This window comes from Anolis carolinensis, chromosome 3 (genome assembly GCF_035594765.1).
Source record: "Anolis carolinensis isolate JA03-04 chromosome 3, rAnoCar3.1.pri, whole genome shotgun sequence".
In the NCBI taxonomy this organism is placed as follows: Eukaryota; Metazoa; Chordata; class Lepidosauria; order Squamata; family Dactyloidae; genus Anolis; species Anolis carolinensis.
The window spans coordinates 74,746,668-74,761,056 of NC_085843.1; the positions used below are offsets into that span (position 1 = coordinate 74,746,668).

A 14,389-nucleotide genomic window follows, 5' to 3' on the forward strand; every position below is an offset into this window, starting at 1 on the left:
TTGAAATGGTCTTAAAGAACATTTTTATCTTTTATTCATTTGTGCTGTTTAGCTTTTACTACACAATGTTATGTCAAACTCACATAACCATTCTAATAATCTTCTTAGTCAAAGAGGGTAAGGAATTTTTAAAAATACAGTAGAGTCTCACTTATCCAACATTCTGGATTATCCAACATTCTGGATTATTCAACGCAGTTTGCCTCCTGCCGCGATCCACAACTGTTTCTCTAGGAAGCAAGGATTGAACTTTTTATGGATTTAATTTCTGACAATCTTGCTACTCTAAGTTCATTTTTTGCAATTCTATCTTTTTTGTAGTAAATTTGTTAGTAATGTTTATGTAGTCAATGTTCTCAATATAATGCAATGCCTTGATGCTAAATTCATAAATGCAGTAATTACTACATAACGTTACCATGTTTTGGACTACTTTTTCTGTCGATTTGTTGTAAAACATGATTTTTTTTGTGCTTATGTGTAAAATCATAATGTAATTTGACGTTTAATAGGCTTTTCCTTAATCTCTCCTTATTATCCAACATTTTTGCTTATCCAACATTCTGCCGACCAGTTTATGTTGGATAAGTGAGACTCTACTGTACATACAAAGATATCCTCTCTGTCTTACTTTCTCTCTCCAAGTCCAGATATTTAGGAGGTCACACCAAACATCTAAGAACAGACTCTGCTCAAAAGGATTTAAAGTAAGTATCCATCAGGCAATGAGGATTTTGTTTTTTAAATGATAGCAAAAAACATTCCCAAGGATGAAATGTGTAGAGAAAAAGTTGCAAATAGCACTTTACTACCACATGAAAATCATATGATGCAACATAGTATATGCTGAGGTAGATGAAAAAGATAAAATATTTCACAAATTGGATTTTACAAAAAGAAAAAGAAAAGAAAAACTACATGGCATGTCCCCTTTGTAAAGATTTTACTAGATTTATGGATATGTGATGATTTTTTTCTGGAAAATAATATCTGGCTCTTGCATTTCCCTCCTCCTCACTACAATCTGCATTTCCATCAGTACAACCAATTCCAACTTCTTAGACTCTAATCCCGTCACAACAACTTCCACAGAAGCCAATATTGGGCCGGAGGGGGAGAGTTTACATTAATCCATTTCTGTTTTTCTTTACACAGTCCACCCCTCAAGGTGATAAGACCCCCTAAGTTTGATGTGCAAACTGGGATTTAGTTTGCAATATAGCCACATTACACTACTACAAGCAGCTTGTTTCTTGTCCTTGGGCAATGATAAATTTCCAGAGAATGCTTTAAGAAGCCCAGTCAACCTGAAAGTCCCATCTGTTCATCTAGAAATAGAAGTTTTAAAGCATTTTTCAGTTCACTTCCTTAAAAACCTTATAAAAATAAAGTTCAAGTCCATGCTCAAAAGTGCTTTCCTAAATTTGAGCTACTTGATGAGGACTACAGTGATTCCTTTGAAAAATGTATATTGTGTCAGTCTTGTAAGAGATTGAAATAATTCACACACTTCAAATTTACATAGCCACTAAGTCTCCCCAGTCAATGGTTGACACCAGGTCCCTTTAGTTGTTTCTTGTCTGGTTTAGCTTGCCTCCCTTTTTCCTATGATGCAGCCACCCAATGACCCTTGGTCACTCTGATCTATAGCAGAAACTAAGGGATCATTCCTGTCAACTCTATAATCCCAAGACAATTTGTCTATGAGTGTTGTGAGCCAGATAAGGGAAAAGTCACTTTTTGAATCCCATCAGCATAGAAACATAGAGTTGGACGAGACCTCATGACCATCCATGAAGCAGGAAAATCGCATTCAAGGCACCCCCAACAGATGGCCAACCTACCTCTGCTTAAAAGCCTCCAAAAAATGAGCCTCCACCACACTCAGGGGCGGAGTTCCACTGCTGAACAGCTCTCACGGTTAGGAAGTTCTTCCTAATGTTCAGGTGGAATCTCCTTCCTGTAGTTTGAAGCCATTGTTCTGCATTCTAGTCTCCAGAGCAGCAGAAAACAAGCTTGCTCCCTCCTACCTATGACTTCCCCTCACATATTTATACATAGCCCTTATTATGTCTCCTCTCAGCCTTCTCTTCTACAAGCTAAACATGCTCAGTTCTTTAAGCCGCTTCTCATAGGGCTTGTTCTCCAGACCCTTGATCACTTTAGTCGCCCTGCTGGCCAAGGGATTTGAAAGTGATATTGCTTGGTTCTGAAAGAAAGAAAGAAAGAAAGAAAGAAAGAAAGAAAGAAAGAAAGAAAGAAAGAAAGAAGGAAAGAAAGACAGAAAGAAAAGAAAAGAAAAGAAAAGAAAAGAAAAGGAAAGGAAAGGAAAAGAAAAGAAAAGAACAGTAAGGAAGGATTCCAAATTCTCTTTTTTCCCACCTCACATAGCATGCACAAACCTTTTTGGCCACGTCAGCATAAATATGGGAACTACTGGAAAGCCAAATTTCTTATAGGAAAAAGTAGTAAGAGGCATCGTAGAAGTATGTGACCCTATTTCTTCAGTGTTTATTTCACACTAAATTCAGTGAAACTGAACAGTTCTTACTTCTGAGTAAATAAAATATCCACAGAGCCAGGTTGAAAAGTTTCAACTCTGAGAATGTGATCTTATGCACATACTTATATGAGCACTAGACTTTATATACACTCATTGAATTTAAAGATAACAGTGGTTAAATATGAATAGCATTTACATTTTTATTATAGAAGGCACCACTGAGCTTGCTTATTTATTGATTATACAGTAGAGTCTCACTTATCCAACATAAACGGGCCGGCAGAATGTTGGATAAACGAATATGTTGGATAATAAAGAGGGATTAAGGAAAAGCCTATTAAACATCAAATTAGGTTATGATTTTACAAATTAAGCACCAAAACATCATGTTATACAAAAAATTTGACAGAAAAAGTAGTTCAATACACAGTAATGCTATGTAATAATTACTGTATTTACGAATTTAGCACCAAAAATATCATGATGTATTGAAAACATTGACTACAAAAATGCATTGGATAATCCAGAACGTTGGATAAGCAAGTGTTGGATAAGTGAGACTCTACTGTACTTCTAACTATCTGATAACCAGAGTTCTTGTTAGATAATCAGACATATAGACAAAGAGATGCTAAAATAATGAACCTATGACTAGAGTGACTATGTTGGAAATCCAAGAACAACACTAGGAGTTAAAAGTGAACCCATTACAGCATACTAAAGTCAAATTGGTAACAACACAGAAGAGTGCCAAAATTTAATAGCACTCAAAATCAGTTTTTTAAAAGTCTAGAAGAATAAAAATATCTTAAGACGCTAATGCAGCAACTACACAATTCTCTTCCCCACAGGATTGTTATTATAGTCTCATGATTGACCATTTTATCTTATTGGAAAGGGGAATCTGGTTTAACAATGAAGGTTAAATGCTAGAGGCAACCCCTCCTTATGTGGTTACAGACATCACATGGTAAGCTTTTAAGTGACTTCTCAATGGTACACAGTCGCCAGAATCCCCTCTAAAAAATAGTGAAATTCCTGACCTTGTCTGGTTTAACAGACCAGGCTTGACATGACAGCAAGCACAGCAGTGGAGCAGGGAGAGAGAAAAGGGTAAGAGACTAATCTCTGTTCAACATTCCAATATGTAGTTTCTCAACAGAAGTCATAAATTCTGTAGCTCTATTTGTGACAGATTCCATATCTCTCTTCACCAAAACAAATGTTGTATTTCCTTTATTGCAATGTTCAGGAAAAGCCAATATAACTTTGTGATAATACCTGGTATTCCATAGAAACTTAAATAGAGCTGTGCTGCCTCAGCCTTTCTGTTCCAACATCCTGTTTGCCAGAGTGGCCAAACAAATGCCTAAAATACCCCCACAAAACTCAGGACATGGATGCAGTAGCATCTTCCCATTCAACCTCTCCAGCAATATAAAGCTTACTGCCTCCAAAAGTGGAGCCATGATAAGCAATCTCCATATCCTTACCTTCCACAAATTTAATTATTTCTAATCCCCATTTATAAAGCCATCCAAGTTGGAAGCCATTTTTGCATCTCATGGTAGCAAATTCTACAGTTTAAATATGCAATGTTTCTCGAAGCACTTCCTTTTGTCAGTTCTGTCAAAGTCACCAATAAAGCAAACACGAACAGAACTCCATGGGACCAGAATTTCATCCAGCTGCATAAAGTAAACAAAACCAGAATGATACTCAGTTATTTAGGAAGCAAAGAGGGAGAATGCAAAGGAGACTCCTTTGTTGCTTACATCCCCTTTTATGACCTTCAGTTTTCATTTGCTTTTCAGATTGATGGGGGGAAGGGGAAAACATTCCCGAGGCGACAAGCTGAACCATAAAATGAGACTTCCAGGCTCCAACAGTGACAAGGTTATCACATTGAAAGTAAGTGGGTTGGGGGGGGGGGGGGGAGGAAAAGACCATCTGAATTCACACAGCTGATTTCAGAGCCTCAGGTCAAAACTATGTGTGCAGGATATTCTTTCTAAGTTATGACAACCTAGATGCAACTAATCAATTTCTTCATTTACAACACACATAGCATGGGCTCACATATTTTAACAGAGAACCACCACTTGGACAAGGTATGTTCTTTTCACAGGTCAATAGAAACCAATACCTCATAGCATTTTTGTATTCTGTCTGATGTCCACACAACAGTCAGTGTCTTAACTAGTTCAAGGCATAGATGATCTAAAGAGATCTTTCATTCATCAGTGATGCTCTTCCTGGAAGGAAGCAGAAAAAAACTTCAAAAGGATACATCGGCAAGTGGATTATTCACAGTATTTATTTATTTATTTACAGCATTTATATTCCGCCCTTCTCACCCCGAAGGGGACTCAGGGCAGATCACATTACACATATAGGCAAACATTCAATGCCTTTTAACATAGAACAAAGACAAACAAACATAGGCTCCGAGCGGGCCTCGAACTCATGACCTCCTGGTCAGAGTGATTCATTGCAGTTAATTGCAGCTGGCTTGTTCTCCCGCCTGCGCCACAGCCCAGCCAGTATGCACTTCTGCTATCCTTGCTACTTGAAGCAAATCAGATGCAATCTTGCATATGGGTTTAGAATTCAGAATTAGCAAGGATCATCCCTATAGAATATATTTCTCCAGAAGAGAAACCCCCAATTTTGACTATTAGGGTTTCCTCCCTAATTACTATTAACCATGATCCTCCTATAGGGTTCCCAATTTCCTATAGGAGGGGAAGAGAAAGTCACTGAAAAATCAAATGTGTAAATAGCACAGGGTAAACTTCCCACTAAGTCAATGAATCTTGGTGTGCCCACAGGTGGGTGGAAAGAGCTGATAGAATTTGGAGGTCCTGCTCTCCTACCAAAGAATAGCACTTAGGGAAGAAAAGCCTAACACCAACTATAAACCATTATCCCATTCTCTTTTCCCTTCCAGGCCCTTTAATGGTGAAGTAGTGTGCTCCAATATTTAGACTAAAGGCAGGTTCAAATCATAACTTGAGATTCTCATCTATCATGAAGCTGACCTTGGGCCTGTCACTATCTGTGATCTTTTGAGGTGATATATAAGTATTTTTAATAATAAAAAACAAACTCATTTTGTCATTTAAACCTTGTACCTAAATAGCTATTAGAAACAGGTGAGCCAATAATTGTACTTTAAAATCATAAAATGTTAGCCTTCCAATATTGATGTATAAAATACAGTGTATTGAAAAGCTGTTTCAAACTGATAATGGCAAAACAGCACAATTGTCCCCTGAAAGGGATTTTTAAGAGGTGTGCAGGAGAGAGCTTCTCTCTCAAATTTATCCATTTCCTATGACCCAGAAGTAGAATGGCAATTTTGTTTCCTTGTGGACACTGAAAGCTACTATACTTTTTCTAATAGGGAGAAAGAGAAAAGGTCAATTACTGAAGATATGAATGACACACCAACATCCCTGCCAAGACAGTCACCAGATCTATTTTTCAATTTCTTTGGAAAATATCAGGTATTTGTATAGTAATAGCAGTTGCAGCATTTATAAAATTAATATATACAAAACTTTTGGAAATGCATAAAAATGGAATGAAGTAGTCAAGAAATTGAGAAAGTTCAATAATTTCTGAAATAGTTGACCCTTGTATTATTTCCATTCAGTTCTCTCCCCACAACATTTAGTCAAAGATATATGTGCTCTCTTTGTTAAATATACTCAGAATTATATGGAATCTATTTTAAAAAAATTCTCCAATGAATATAGACTTGGATAAAAAAATATTTTCAAGGTAAGAAGCAAATAATCACTACTAAACCAGTAGTAAAATTAGTTGAATGCATGCTAGAAGGAACGAAACATTTCATGTACAACAGTCAACACTGTATCTTTTGAGAATACAGTGTTCCCTCACTACTTTGCGGTTCACTTTTCGCGGATTCGCTATTTTGCGGTTTTTCAATAAACTCTAAAAGACTATTATAAATCATTAAAAAATTATAATTTACAGCCTAAGGAAGGGAGGAAGGAGAAGCCAAAGGAAGAGAAATGGAGCCCAAGCGGCAACGGGAGGAGAAGGAGGTGATTTATCAACACACGATTGGTTGATAAAGACTTAAAATAGTATGTAACTACTAAAATAATGTATAAATATTAAAATAAATATAGTGTCCCTACATCGCGGATTTTTACTTATTGCGGGTGGTCCTGGAACCTAACCCCAGCGATAAGTGAGGGAACACTGTAATTTCAAATACGATGTATCAGAACAGAAGGGAGCTAGTTGACAAGTCTTTCAAAACTCCTATGAACACTTCAATGCACAAAGTTGTGCCTTCCACCCAGGTTGGCTGACAACACAGCAAAATTTTAAAAACTGGAAGAAGCAGAGAGCTTTCATAGAAACTATATGTTCATCCAATTTCACAGAGGCTGGGATTATCAAAACTAAATTATCCTTCACCAGCTTGGCAAAGGTATGGTGGATTGATGCTTCTACCAACCACTGCAGCAAAGGGAACTCACAAATAATTGCTTCTCCATTTCTGCACAGTGTGATAAAGAAGAAAAGCCCAGAGCTTTCTGCAAATAAAAGGATTTTTGGGGCTGTTGTATGTCTTTCGGGCTGTGTGGCCATGTTCCAGAAGTATTCTCTCCTGACGTTTCACCCACATCTATGGCAGGCATCCTCAGAGGCTGTGAGGCATGAATAAACTAGGCAAGGAAAGGAAAAAATATATATATCTGTGGAGAGTCCAGGGTGTGGCAAGAGTCCTTTGTCACTGGGAAGCCAGCATTAATGTTTCAGTCAATCACCCTAATTAGCATTGGAAAGGTTTTGTCTCTTGCCTAGGGGGCACCCTTTGTTCAGTCATTAGCCATCCTTGGGTCTCCTCTGCCCTCAGAGTGTTGGTTCCCATCTACTGTTTTGAATTTAGAGTTTTTTAATACTGGTAGCCTTATTTATTTATTTATTTATTTATTAGACTTGTATACCGCTACTCCCAGTTTGGCTCGGAGAGGTTTACAGAAATAGATTAAAACAATACACTTAGCTTTAAAATAACAATAAAAACAATAAAAACAACAATAAAAACAACAATAAAAACAGACATAGCCCCAAGTTTTTCATCCATCGAAAGCTTGTCAGAAGAGCAAGGTTTTGCAGGCTTTCCGAAAGGCAAGTAGGTCTCGGATAGTTCGAGTTTCAACTGGCAAGGCATTCCATAAATGAGGGGCTACAATCGAGAAGGCTCTCTGCCTAGTAGAAGACAAATGATAAGTCCGTATGTTAGGGACTTCAAGCAAATTTTGGTCTTCGGACCGAAGTAATCTCTGGGGTTGGTAGGGGGATAAGCGGGCCCTCAGGTACGCCGGCCCCAAACCATGTAAGGCCTTAAAGGTTAGTACCAGTATCTTGAAAGTAATCCGGTACTCAATCGGTAGCCAGTGCAGCTGTTGTAGAATTGGGGTGATACGCCACCTCGCCGGCACCCCGGCGAGAAGACGAGCCGCCGCATTTTGCACCAGCTTCAGTTTCCGGATCACTGACAGAGGAAGGCCAATGTAGAGGGCGTTACAGTAGTCGAGCCTCGAGATGACCATCACCTGGATCACCGTAGCCAGGTCGTTCCTAGATAGGTAGGGAGCCAGTCACCTAGCCTGACGTAGATGGAAAAACATAGATCTGCTCGCAGCAGAGACCTGGGCCTCCATTGTGAGCAGTTTCATGATTTGTTCAGTTTCATGATTTCCTCCTTTCTGTTGAAGTTGTCCACATGCTTGTGGATTTCAATGGCTTCTCTGTGTAGTCTGACATCATGTTGTTGGAGTGGTCCAGCATTTCTGTGTTCTCAAATAATATACTGTGTCCAGGTTGGTTCATCAAGTGCTCTGCTATGGCTGATTTCTCTGGTTGAATTAGTCTGCAGTGCCTTTCATGTTCTTTGAGTCTTGTTTGGGTGCTGCGTTTGGTGGTCCCTATGTATACTTGTCCACAGCTGCATGGTATCCAGTAGACTCCTGCAGAGGAGAGAGGATTCCTCTTGTCTTTCGCTGACCGTAGCATTTGTTGGATTTTCTTTGTGGGTCTGTAGATGGTTTGTAGGTTGTGCTTCTTCATCAGTTTGCCTACGCGGTCAGTGGTTCCCTTGATGTATGGTAAGAACACCTTTCCTCTGGGTGGATCTTTGTCTTGACTCTCATGGCTTGTTCTTGGCCTTGCAGCTCTTCTGATGTCTGTGGTGGAGTATCCATTGGCCTGTAAAGCCCAGTTTAGGTGGTTTAGTTCACCTTGGAGGAGGTGAGGTTCGCAGATTCTTTGTGCACAATCTGTCAGGGCTTTGATTATCCTTCTTTTTTGACTTGGGTGATGGTTGGAGTTTTTATGAGCCCTGTTTCACCATTGCCTCACCACTAGCTACTTTCAGTGGGACAATGGATTCTATGAACAGAAAGATGGAGTGGCCATGGGGAGCCCTCTCAGCCCAGTAGTAGCAAATTTCTATATGGAACACATCACAAGCACATTGGTTCATTAAAGGAAGCCACACTCTTGAGTTTGTAAGATCTGAGCAGGATCTGTTAGAGGTTTCTCATTCTTACATTGAAGTTGACATGACAGCAAATAATAACACCTCTACCTGAGGTTTTCCTTTGGGGTCTGTGATCATCCAGTAGATATGAACATGTACTAGTATTTTAATGTTGTGTTGTCTTTGAGGCATACTTCTGACTGTTGGGACCCACAATATGAATTAGAAATCAGCAAATGGATCTCTGTGGCCAGTTGATCCCCACAGTTGCCAATACAGATGCAACAGAAAGTACACTAGGCAGCAATTTTCATATGGATCTTACTGGCAGTCTTATTGAGGTTGTGGATATTGTGAACCATCACAATAGAGAACTGTCCTTCCTCTCTTTGCAAACGGAAACTTGTTTTATGGATTTTCCTTATTTTGGTTACCCAGTCACTTGTTTCTCGCATTTTCTGAAAGCATGGAAAATGAACCAGAGTTGGAATTAACAGTAGCTGTAGTCCAAAATAATCTGGGAAATTGTTCTTCTGAAAGGTTTCAACATACAGATCTGAATAAAAGACTTCATTACATTGCTATCTTGCATATGTGTATTGATTTTCCAACATTGAGTACAATAAGTAGCAACTATCATCAATATCTATATTATATTCAGTTAGCCGATACAGCTCCTCCTGTACATAACATTATCTCTTCTAAGTGCCATCTACAATTAGGCAAATTAGGTTCCTAAAAGTCAGTTTGCCATGCCAGCTGGCCTATATTTCAGAAGCGAGGAATAAACCATAATGATATAAGCTGTATAACAGTTTCTTTGATAGATGCAAAGTTTCATGATGGTCCAATTAAACAATTCCTTCCAATTTTCATTTCTATTTGAGACCATGTCCCTTCTTTACCTGCCTGTTCACTCTAGAAAATTAAATATAAGTAATCCTGAATTCTTCCAGTCCACAAAATTCTCAGCAATGGGACAGCTTTCACCAGAAATGTTATTTTACAGCCTTGGGTGAGAAATAAACCTTAGCTCAGTCAGTCACTTCTCGGGAGACTAATTTTCTGGGCACAAGCCCAAGGCATTTTGCTGCCGAAGGCAAAGGAGAAGATGGCATCCCTCCTCCTTCTCCATTCCCATTTACCAAGTTAGCTGGACCCTGACTCGAGGCCAGTTTAGAGGAGTTGACATAGTTTGTATATCATACCAGGTTCTGTCAACTTTCAGAATAGAACAGCCAAAGCAACAGGAAGTAAAGTCAGGAAGCTGCCATCTCTGGCATTTGTGACCTGAGGCAATTGCTTTATTCTGTCTAATGACAGAATGGCCTTGGTAAGGGAGTGTTTAATCTGCACCTTCCTGTGAAGAGAACTGAAGCATGACCCCATCACTAGGAAGACTTATGCTGCCCACTGGCTTCTGGCTTCAAACCCTGTCAATCTTCTTCCACCAAGGGTATCTTTAAAACACTGTTGGCTAGAAAAAAATGAATACATGGGTTCTTCAGATGCTGCATGCTATAGTCAATACTGAATTCATTCAGTTTACTGCAGATGACAAATTCACAGCGATCTATACCTGGCGATTTACGGGAGTCGTTTCCAGCACAATTCACAACATAGTTATTATACATTTGTCAGAAATATGAATACTGCCAGTTCAGCCACCAAATCTCTGAGGTTAAATATCAGATGAATGAAGCTGCCAAAACACATCCAGATTCACAATTTCTTACTAAAGCTTGAAGATTGAATTAAACCATTTAGTAGGTGTGGCAACATTAGTCTACCACCAGCCTTTACACTCACAGTTCTGTGGTTTTAACAGTGTCTGCTTTGTAAACTAGACAGCCTATATTATAATTTAATATGCAGATGGAAACCAAACTACAGCAGGTTTCTCGTTATTTCAGAATATCGTTATTTATATTAGTGCATACATTACTTCCAAGAACCCATCCATAAATACAAGCCAGTGGTTGTATTTTTCTTTCACACGTGACTTCCTTTACTAAAACTGATATTTTAGGCAGTCACCTTTTTTCCCCCCAAGGTCCGTTCTGTCATAAAATTTGTACAGTGTCGTACAGTGCACTTAACTGAAAATAAAAATTACAGCCTGGCAACAAGCAATAAAGCGCAGTTTTGTTCAGTGGAATTATTAAAGAAAAAATAAATGCTGAGACACAACTTAGCATTAGGAATTCAAATTAGCTTCATGACCAAAGAGGAGGGAGATTGAAACAGCTTCATCAATCCTGATATCAAAGTTTATTAATCTGATTTAATAGTGTTTCTATACCAAATATCACAAAGGTCCACAGAAAAAAGGTTCTGAAGTACACGTCATCATTGTGTTGATATTCAATGGGTTATTGCCAAAATACGGCACAAACTCTCCACTATGGATGAATAGATACATACTAGCCTCACAATACAATGGAAGGTATTCTAAAGTATTTTGGACTCAAATGGCAGCATTTAATTTCCTCACTACTCAGAACATATGATGGTAAATGAAGTGTAAAAAATCTAAAGTGATTTGTTTTCCAGTACTTGTGAATACTTATACAATATGGCCCGTGTGTCCGCAGGAGTGGAATCCATGGTTTCATTTACCCATGTTCGATAAAATGTGGCCTCTTTAGGCATTTTCCAGTTTGACTCTGTAATATTCTTTGGTCAGAAGCCCTTCATTTCAATAGCCTCCACTATTATTTGCAGTTTTGCATATCCAGGCAAAGTCAGGAACATATCCCCTATGGTTCTGGGGTCATATTGTCTTTGACATTACCACTGAGAGCTCGGAAACATTGGCAAAAATAGTAACATGTTCTCAGTGCTCATTAAATTTTATGAGAAATATATTACTCATTCCCTACACCTCATGAGTAATGCATTATTATTTCATAAATACATTTACAAAATTTATCATTTTATTCATTTTTATTATACAACCCACGCATCTTGTTTACCAGTCTATTAGTGCTTCTGAAAGGTTTCCCGGAATGCTATTAGCTTCACAAAAAATCCACATGTGATCCACATTACTTGCATGCTGATTTAAGAAATATTTCAACACCAATGATTTACGTGAGGACAAGGAACAATACTACCTATCATTACTCAAAATGTTAACATATTGCAATGGTATTCTAAATGTGTTTTAATGTCATTGCTCATAACATTCATCCCAAGTTCTGTTGGTATGAATCTTCCCACCCAATCCAGACCTCGGTGACTCTTGACTTTCTGAACTTTCATTAATTATCTCTGATCCAGAGTTCTCTAGCCTTGGTGCTGAACATATCTAGATATTCACAATGTATATTTCTTGTTTTTACCAGTCATGGTTCACTGTGTTCACTAGTCAGACTGAGACCTGAGACTGTTCACACAAGAGGAATACAAACTATTGCTGATTTTTGCTTTGTCGAAATGTTTATTGGCACAAACCAATTACACATTATCAATGTGTCAAAAGGAAAAAGTCCACTCTCAGAAGCAGAAAAACAAACGATGTTCAGTTCTGTTAACATTTGACTCCTTTTGCAAAAAACAACATGTTCCTATAGTAGAGACGTTTATACACAATCAACTGATTAACTATAAATTAAACTATACACCTCAGTTAAAAGCAACTGCCTTGAATATTTTGGAATACCTCCTAATGTACAAAAGAAATACTAACCAGATTCATCAAATTTTGTAAAATCCTAACCTAAGCAAACTGAAGTTTTTAGATATCTTTGAAAATTAAGAACTACATGAATTACATTTGTATATATTGTAATAGGTAAGTATAGATATGGATTTATTATTAAAATGGCCCTTTATTTGTCATGTGAAGTGGTACAAGCAAAAGTTAGAAAAGTTATTAAACTACAGCTCCCATTTAAGAAGTTATGATTTTTTTTAATAGTAGGGTTATAAAATCTTTTGTTAGAAAAATTCAGACTACACTACAAAATGTATAGGTGACCATTTAACACTGCAACTGCACATTTAATCAGATGTAAATCCTACTTTTTAATAAATATTAAAAACTAATTAACAACATGTTGAAGAATGAAGCCCAATAGAACAATCCCACACAGGTCTTCTCAAAAGTCCTTTTCAGTACTGTAGGACTTACTTCTAGGTAAATGTGTCTTAGCCTACAGCCCAAAATATTGAATAGAATGCATTTATAAGGATACTAGACCTACCAAGAATATTACCAAGGCATGTAAGATTCATTTTAAAATGTTTCAAAATAAAATACATTTGGTTGGATCAAGATTAGGCATATGCCAAAAACAGTTGTCCCCATCTTTTCTTGTCCACAGTAGCCCCTCTAGACTTCCAATTCACTCAGAGACACCACTACTTCATTTTTTGATATTCTCTTCTTCCTCTTATGCCTCAAACCATAACATAGGCAAAGATCCCACAACCTCTATGTGGGGGGAAGGGGAAGAAAGAGAAGCCACTGGGAGGTCCATTTCCACAAGCTCCAACATATACGTGAAAATATGGGTTCATCCATTGGGCTTAATCGTAACGAATTACACAATCCTAAAAATATGTCCTCAGAGGTATGTCTTAAGGCAGTGGTTCTCAATCTTTGGTCCTTCAGCTTCCATAAGTCCCAGTTAGCTTACCAACTTAAACCATCTTAGGGTGTCCAAAAAGACTTATTTTCTATAAAGTGTATTTAGGATGGCAGACTTTACACATACTCTGTGTACACATATATCAGAGCAATTAATCCAACGTAACATAATGGGTATGAAAAGTCATACTTTTAGTCCCAATGAAAGTAGTTGGATGAAGGTTAAGTGTCATGGATTGCAATGGAATAGCAGCATGATTAACTATGAATTTAGTCTGAATGGAATTCATCAACTTTAAAAAATCCACAATGCAAAACTCTAACCATTTTCCAACAAAAAAGTGTTTGTTCTTGTTTTTCTCTCTAACTGCAAATACAGTAGCAGGTAAAACTACTCTACTCACTACTTATCTAACCTGTCTCATAATGGCATGCAGAGCTAACTCTGGGAAAACAGTAGGCAGGTCAAGGACGGAAGTGATGTGGAAGATCCTGTATTTCCAAATAAGCTAGTTTCAAATTTGAGTCATCAAATTAAATCACATCAACTTAATCACATCAAAATTGTTATTCATCATTTCCACAGTACTTAACTAGGGGAGTAGTGTGCTTTACAATCTCGGTACTGAACAATCTTGCATCAGAACTCTATAAAGAGTGATTACTTCACTTTTTGGAAACTGAAAAACCAGCTTACCTAACATCACTGAACAAATGCATGTGTGAGTGTGATTTAGATTCAGGTTTCATAATATCTATAAAA

At 37.8% G+C, this 14,389-nt stretch overlaps 1 protein-coding gene across 8 annotated transcripts in view; it reads right to left on the reverse strand.

The window, feature by feature from the left end:
* The window catches only part of tiam1 (TIAM Rac1 associated GEF 1), a 289,209-nt gene that overhangs the window by 240,129 nt on the left and 34,691 nt on the right, over positions 1 to 14,389 (reverse strand). For 2 of the 8 annotated variants that reach the window (XM_062975048.1, XM_016992494.2), the window contains exon 2: positions 4,650 to 4,758. The exons of the other annotated variants lie outside the window; for them this stretch is intronic. The gene's annotated coding sequence lies outside the window, so the exon portion shown is untranslated. The remainder of the gene's footprint in view (positions 1 to 4,649; positions 4,759 to 14,389) is intronic. 8 annotated transcript variants of the gene reach the window in all.